The 6,000-nt window shown below is 37.7% G+C and overlaps 1 protein-coding gene across 2 annotated transcripts in view; it reads left to right on the forward strand.

Annotated features, from left to right (window-relative positions):
* Positions 1-6,000, forward strand: part of LOC127966355 (netrin receptor UNC5C) — a 142,580-nt gene that overhangs the window by 62,817 nt on the left and 73,763 nt on the right. The window lies entirely within an intron of this gene.

Consider the following 6,000-nt stretch of genomic DNA (forward strand, 5'->3'; position numbering starts at 1 on the left):
GTCCTACATCATTTATTCCCAGCAAGCTCTTGTTTGGATACACATGGCCTGCTCATGCAGGGGCTTTGAAGATGTTTGGGACCTGAGACACTATAAAGAGAGCCTGGACTCCCCCGCTTCATCTCCAATCCATCATATGAAAGGAGGTGAAGAGGATCCGCTGTTTGTTTTCACTCTTGTTTTAGCTGGTTATCTTTCCTGTCCACGTCCAGCGCTTCTTTTCAAGGAGTCCTTCCTCTCGTGTGGTGAAGCTACAAAGGACTCGACCTCTTTATTTTAAGAAGCCTCTTCTTTGAGTTCTTTGGTGTCTCTTGCTGTTGAGATCAGACTTTGATATTTTAGATGAGCGGATAAATACCTCTTGAGTTACAGCTACTCCAACTTCAAACAAAGCTAAAACCATTAAAAACATGACGGGACTTAAAATACAATAAACATTTAACTGAAATTAGAAAAGAATATGAAAGATATGTATATTTCAGCTAGATGCTAGGGAAAAAAATTAGTTAAGCTTACTAAAATAAGTTAAATTGAAGCTGAAGTTATATAGACCTATAAAAAAAACTAGAAAAGAAAGAAAAGGAAAATAGCTAAATATTTTATTTTAGCAAGTTGCCAAAGAAAAATAAGTAAAACTGAAAACAACAACAAAAAAGTAATAAAATTACACATTAAAAATGCAAAAAAGTTATTCAGTTTGTTTAAATACTAAAATAACTAAAGTTAAAAACTAAGAATTTATTTAAAAAAATTATATTATCATATTAAGAACCTCAAAAAAGTATAAACTTACCAATAATGAAATTACCAAAAATATAAGAAAATTTAACTCATTTTATTTTAGCTCGTTGTCAAGACAAAATTTAATTTAGTTTAAGATGAAATACTAGAATAACTTTAACTAAAATAAAAAAAAAATATAAAAAATAATGTATAGAAATATTAAAAACCTCAAAAGTAATAATATTAGAAACTGACTAAAAATGACTAAATATATATAAGAAAATCAGCTAGTTGCCAAAGCAAAATTGTTAAGATTAAGTTGAAGTACAAAAATAACAAACTTAAACTGAAATAAAAAAATTTAAAGCAAAGTTATAAAATTACAAACAAAACAAAATTACTGAAAATATAAGAAAACATAAGTGTATTGTATTTCATCTAGTTTCCAGGGACCATTTTCAATTAGTTGCTGTACTTAAAATAATACTGAAGTAAAAATCAATAAAAACTTTATAGACATTCAAAAAACGAATGAAATTACAGAATAAAAGTACTAAAACTTTACCTTCAATTAAAATGCTAATTCTAGCACTAAAACCTCTCTGCTCCGGTCAGATCAGTGCGGTGCATCTGGTAAGTGTCTCTCAGCTGAACCTGCAGGAGACGAGGGCCGTATGCAGCTCTATACTGTGATCTGTCGGGTCACTGCGCTGCTCTGCTTTCAGATCAGAGCTTACGAGAGAGCGCCGTTTCATTTTCATGAAGCATTCCAGCAGGAGAAATCCAATAGAAGAGTTTCTGCTGGAATATTCACTCGCTGACCTTCTCTGCCTCTCGCTGCCTCCATCCATCTCTTTCTGTGTAGCTTTCATTCCAGCTGCAGTTTCCTGAGCACGTCATACAGCATTATATCAGTGTGGATTCAGTGTGCTCACGCTTCACAGTTCCTCATGGCATCGCTCTCTCAATATTTACAAATGTAGGGCATCTTCTGGTACTTTTACAAATCGAGAGGCACGACGATGCCACGGGATATTACTTTCCAAAGAAGTGTTCCGGTCTCATTTATGCACAAAATATGCATCATATTTCTGCAGGAAAAAAAAATGAAAGAAAACCTGAAACTTGCTTGGTTACTAGTTGATTTGATGACTATAAAAAATTGCACAAAATATGCATCGTATTCTTGCGTAAAAATGAATTTATTTTTATTTGATGAAAAATAATATATAAATAGAAAAAATCATGTTCCTGTAGAAACACTTAAACTTGCCCGGTTACTAGCTGATTTAACTGGAAAAGTAGAAAACCTAAATGGTGTCTAGTAGCTCAGTGAAGCCAAACCCCAATTGTTTCCCCTCCAGATTTGTTTTAATTTGATTTATGCAAACAATAAAATAAGCATCATAATCCAAATTCACATGTGGATTGAGATTCAGAAAAGCCTTTTCGGTTATTATAGTACCATGGCATAATATGATCCCTTTTGCATATTCGTATAGCCTCCGTGGAAATGTATGAAATTAATTTTTAATCTCACTTCATATGGAAGCAATTTGGGAGGTTTCTGATTAAAATCACACGAAAGGATTGCAGACTTCTGCTGCGAGTGGTTTCAGGAAGCCTTGCATCAGAAGAGATGAAACACTAATTGCTGTAAGCGTGTTGTGCTAGTTTCCAGAGGTCACCAAGGTCACGGTGTGACGGCTAAAGAGAAAAAACATGCAATTAAAAGACACTCGGCCTGTGACAGCAACTCTACAGGTTTAGATGATTCAAGGTCAGGGACTTGTATTCCCGTTCTCTCTTTGGTTTTAATTCGACGGAAGGCCTGTTTCTCCGAGGGGAAGGTGTGGTTGTGTTTTCTAGATGTGATTGTGATAACTGTGACTCAAATTGCTTCCCCGAGCACCAGCATCAAAGCGTGGCAGCCTGGCGTGAAGGTTTCTCCAGCGTGACGGCATGCAGACGGGGCGGAGCCTAACACGGCATAACAGTCCAGAAAACCTGGAGTAGTTCACTCAAAAATAAAAAATCCATGGCCATCCAAGACTAGGATGAGTTTGTTACTTCATCAGGTTTGGAGAAATGTAGCATTTTTTCACTTGCTCAGCAATGGATGCTCTGCAGTGAATGGGTGCCGTCAGAATGAGAGTCCAAACAGCTGATAAAAACATCACAATAATCTACTTCTCAAATACATAGTCTATAATCACTTCCTCCAGTGAAGAAGTGCATCTGCTGTTGTTGTTTAGATCTGTTTAAACGCTGCTTGATCTGTGCAGATTTCTCTCCTGATTCAGACCAGAACACTTTTTCACTGGAGGAAGTGTTATTCTGGATTATAGACTCTAAATTTACTCTCTAAAAATTAACTCTATTATAGAGTTAAAATCATCTTAATGCTGGATGTGTTTCAGGTTTTGTCTTCTCCAGATGTTCACTGATGGACTGGAGTGCTGTGGATTATTGTGATGTTTTTATCAGACTCTCATTCTGACGGCACCCATTCACTGCAGAGCATCCATTGATGAGACACTGATGCAGTGCTGCATTTCTCTATATCTGTTTCCATGAAAAAACACTTTCAACAAATTTAAACTATTCCTTCAAGGCAAGACAAAACAGATGAATATAGTAAAAAAAAAAAAGATATTAACATGCTTTCCCCAGTTAATTATAAATACATGTTATTGAAGCAAAATTGACCAGTGCATTGAAAAGAAGTGTTTTCCTTCCGGACAGACAGTGCTGATGGGCGCAGCATGAGCTGCATTATGTCGTAGGTTTGATGCAGGAGTGAGTGTGAACTTTTCTCTCTCTTTTGTCCGCTAGAGATCTGCGAATCAGTGTGGGCTTGTTGGCATGAGGGCATTTTTTCATGTTTTCCCATTTCTCGTGTGCCGTTTCACCAGAGAGCCTCTTTTATTCATCATTCCTGCTGCTGTGGAGGTTGATGAATTGGAGATTGCATGCGGAGACGGCACGCTGAAGCCTTTCATGCCTCCGTCTGATCTCTCAGGCCTGCCGCGAGACACAGATAGCGCGGCTCCACGAGTTTCCTCCGTTCTAGGAGGCCGTTTCTGGGTCAAGGTCTGGATCGCTGGCAGGAGTCGGGGACGTCTCGGTGTCTGCGAGGCTTACGTGACTGTCAGTGGTTTGGCACGAGGGCAGCGTTCAAGAAATGTTCAAGAGTGTGTGTGTTTGGATGCATGTGTGTGTGACTGAGATAGTGATCATGCTCTGCAGGGCTGGCAGTCGCACCGGGTCGTGGTTCTGGTCCACAGCTAATTGTCGAGCTGATAATCCTGCCCTGGTTTGCTCAGATACTGTCCAATGGGAAGCTCTCTGAATGCTTTTTCTGTGTCTCTCTGCCCTAGAGACCGAATGTTAATGCCCCATGCCAGTTTTTTTTAAAAGTACAGCACATGTGTTTTCATTTCTGTTGAAGGGAGCCAATAAGCATTCATAGACTGAAAGCAATAAGCCCCGAGAGGCAATGAGTTATAATGATTTTACCATGGTTAAAAAGCATTCTTAAACTCAGGCTCAAAGTGAAGAGATAAATCACTGGTAAAATCACGTTAATACACGTCTTCTTGTGGCTTATTGCTTTTATAAAGTAGATATAATGTAGTGCAGCAGCAGCAATATCACAAAATACACCAATGTTCAATAATGAGGCAAATGTGGGAATTACTGCTTTTGAGTAAACCTGAATGATTTATTGTTTTCATCTGCTGGAAAAAATCTCAGATGCACATTTAAGAATCAGAAGATCACAGACACTTGAGTCTTTAGGACTCTTTTCAAAAAATACCTAGAAACCACCCTGAAAACACACCATATCGCAAACAAAGCTGGGTGGATTAGTCACAAATTGTAGTCCATTACTGATTACAGATTACATGACAACAACTGTAGTTAGTAATCTAGGTTACTCATATCTACCGTATCATAAAATGCTCCAGGTTTTCTCAAACCTAATTTAATATAAGACCATAATATGAATGTAATCCATAAAAAAAGTAACCATAATCTAATTGTAAGCATTATAAAATGTAAATCAAACCAGATACTAAAGATGTAGGACACCAGACAACCACCCAGAACCATATAGCCGTTTGCACACTTTACAGTGCTGTTTGTTGAATGTTTAAATGTAGTTACAGTTTTTGAAAATGGTTTTAACTTTGTCGTTTAGTAGGTCATGCATGCTCAGATGCATGTCAGGTGACCAAAGTGGAGGGTCAAGCAGAGGTTATGGCTCCTCTGTAATTAGCAGGTGATTAGAGGCCGGTGACGGGGCGGGTGTGATTTAAGACTTACATGTGATGGAAAGCAGGCACACTCTACCCAGAATCCCCTGGGGCTCTAGGTACTAATGCAGTCTCACCCGTTCACCTGCATCTCCTCGCTCCCCTAACACTCAGACATGGGCCTGTTACATCACGGATGATATTGATGTGATGGTCAGTGCTGCACTTCCAAATTTCCAAGAACCTGGTATTTGATTTAGATTCTGCTTAACGATTCATGCAGGAACGGAAACAACCTGCGCCTTGTTTGTGTGCATTTCAGTTCGGAAAAAGTTGTTCCAGGCTGAAACTGACTACTTTTATATTTATCAACCAGTATGCAGAAAACTATCAGTATATCATCATGAACACGAAGAAACTATGCAGTATTTTTAAACTGAATTTGGTTCAGCTTATGCTATTGCTTATTGATTTGTTGATCCTATTTTATTACTGACTGTTTACTTGTCTTTAACACTTTAATGTTGAAATTTATCTTAGTCTGGCTGTTTTTGATGTGGTATTTTTGTGAAAAGCATAGGTAAGTGTTCTGTAGGCTGCTGATTTCTGCTCATGTTATTAAGCTGCAACAGAATGATTTGTATAAAGACAATAAATGCACATCATTTTTTTTATATTGGATTTTTTATCTTATGCAATTGAAGCAGAAATCGGAATCGAAATTAATAAAATTCCAAAGATACCCAACCCTACACTCTTAAATATAAAGCCTCCAAATTGGTGTTTTTGCAGCGATTCCTTAAAAGAACCATTTTTGGTTCCCTCAAAGAAACTTTCAGTGATTTGAAGAACATTTTTGAAATCTAAAAAACTTTTTTTTGACAATACAGAACCTTTTCTGCTTTTGAGAGGTTCCATGGATGTTTAAGGTTCTTCATAGAACCATTGATGCCAATAAAGAAGCTTTGTAAGAGAGTACAGAGACTCGGTTTGGCCGAGGGTGCAGAGGTGTGGCCAG

Source organism: Carassius gibelio, chromosome B10, assembly GCF_023724105.1.
Source record: "Carassius gibelio isolate Cgi1373 ecotype wild population from Czech Republic chromosome B10, carGib1.2-hapl.c, whole genome shotgun sequence".
Lineage (NCBI taxonomy): Eukaryota > Metazoa > Chordata > Actinopteri > Cypriniformes > Cyprinidae > Carassius > Carassius gibelio.